The sequence below is a fragment of the Otolemur garnettii genome, unplaced genomic scaffold (genome assembly GCF_000181295.1).
Source record: "Otolemur garnettii isolate 467f Iridium unplaced genomic scaffold, OtoGar3 scaffold00006, whole genome shotgun sequence".
NCBI lineage: Eukaryota > Metazoa > Chordata > Mammalia > Primates > Galagidae > Otolemur > Otolemur garnettii.
This window is the reverse complement of record NW_003852401.1, coordinates 33,213,224-33,215,418: the sequence shown is the minus strand read 5'-3', so window position 1 is coordinate 33,215,418 and position 2,195 is coordinate 33,213,224. Positions and strand designations below refer to the sequence as shown.

Genomic DNA, 2,195 nt, shown 5'->3' with positions numbered 1-2,195 from the left:
CTTAAGGAAAAACTCATTGCACCAGTTGCAAAAGAAGAAGCGGCGGTCCCAAACAATAAGATCACGATAGTGGGCGTTGGACAAGTTGGCATGGCGTGTGCTATCAGCATTCTGGGAAAGTCTCTGGCTGATGAACTTGCTCTTGTGATGTTCTGGAAGATAAGCTTAAAGGAGAAATGATGGATCTGCAGCATGGGAGCTTATTTCTTCAGACACCTAAAATTGTGGCAGATAAAGATTACTCTGTGACTGCCAATTCTAAGACCGTGGTGGTAACTGCAGGTGTCCATCAGCAAGAGGGGGAGAGTCGTCTCAATCTGGTACAGAGAAATGTTAACGTCTTCAAGTTCATCATTCCTCAGATCGTCAAGTACAGTCCTGATTGCATCATAATTGTGGTTTCCAATCCAGTGGACATTCTTACATATGTTACCTGGAAACTAAGTGGATTACCCAAACACTGTGTGATTGGAAGTGGGCGCAACCTGGATTCTGCTAGATTTCGCTATCTTATGGCTGAAAAGCTTGGCATTCATCCCAGCAGCTGCCACGGATGGATTTTGGGAGAGCATGGCGACTCAAGTGTGGCTGTGTGGAGTGGAGTAAATGTGGCCAGTGTTTCTCTCCAGGAATTGAATCCAGAAATGGGAACAAACAATGATAGTGAAAATTGGAAAGAAGTGCATAAGATGGTGGTTGAGAGTGCGTATGAAGTCGTCAAGCTAAAAGGATATACTAATTGGGCAATTGGATGAAGTGGAGCTGATCTTATTGAATCCATGCTGAAAAATCTATCCAGGATTCACCCAGTATCCACAATGGTGAAGGGGATGTACGGTATTGAGAATGAAGTCTTCCTGAGCCTGCCGTGTATCCTCAACACTCGGGGATTAACTAGCGTCATCAACCAGAAACTAAAGGGTGAAGAGGTTGCTCAGCTCAAGAAAAATGCAGATACTCTGTGGGACATCCAAAAGGACCTGAAAGACCTGTGACTGCTGAACTCTAGGCTGTAGGAATTCAAAAACTGCAATCTGATTAACCCCGAGCCTTTAGTTTTCAGCCAGGTACGTGGATCATAGTTTGCTTTTATCCTCCTTAATATGTGAATTTGGGCTCAGAGAATCAAAGCCCAGGCTTGATTTAATGCTTGCAAAATGAGCCCTTGAACAAATAAAATTAACTATCTTAGTGTTAAAAAAAAAAAAAAAAGAAGCAAGCAGAGAGAGATGGAGTGAAAGAAAAAAATACGAAGACTGGCTCAGTGCTTGTAGCTCAAGCGGCTAAGGTTCCAGTCAAATACACAGGAGCTGGTAGGTTCGAATCCAGCCGGGGCTGCAAAACAATGACAGCTACAACCAAAAATTAGCCAGGCATTGTGGTGGGCATCTGTAATCCCAGCTACTTGGGAGGCTGAGGCAAGAGAATCGCTTAAGCCCAAGAGTTTGAGGTTGCTGTGAGCTATGACACTATGTCACTCTACTCAGGGTGAGACTCTGTCTCCAAAAAAAGAAAAAGTGAAGACAAAAAGAAGCATCTGACAGAGCACAGCCCCTGGAGGGAGAGAGGACCCAGAACACAGAGACAAGGTCAACAGGGGTGCCCCACTTTCCTGTAACAAGGGGACAGATGAAGGACGGGTGCAGGTGCAGCTGTTTGAGGGCGGCTGAAAAACAGAGAGTTTCTGGCCGGTGTTTCAATGTTCTCAGTGAAATACAAAACCTCATCCTACGCTGGGGTGGAAGCTTTGAAGGAGGTCTCAAATAGGCACTGCTGTTAACAGTAGACAATGCTGTGTGGACTAGGCACTGGCGACCGTGTGGGGAGGACTTTGAAGGTGACTATAGTGATATTCAGCAATAAGGTTTGTAGCATTTTTTCCATAATGAGTCCACAAATTTAATTGTCCTATCTCATATATGCATTGCACCAGTTTGGTGTAAATTTAACCTATTCCCCCTACTTAATTTCCTTTGATTTTTACTTCTCTATATGTACATAAGTGTTGATCAACTAGTTGCAATTTAGTATTGAACACAGGTTGTGTTTAGTTTTCCATTCTTGGGATACTTCACTTAGGAGAATGGTCTTCAATTCCATGTAGGTTGTTACAAAAGATACTAACTAGATCACCATCTTTTTATGGCTGAACAGTATTCCATGGTATGCATGTACCATAATTTATTAATATATTC

At 43.2% G+C, this 2,195-nt stretch overlaps 1 pseudogene; it reads left to right on the top strand.

Moving 5' to 3' along the window:
- Positions 1 to 995, top strand: part of LOC100941401 — a 21,271-nt pseudogene extending 20,276 nt beyond the window's left edge.
- Positions 996 to 2,195: the final 1,200 nt, after the last annotated feature.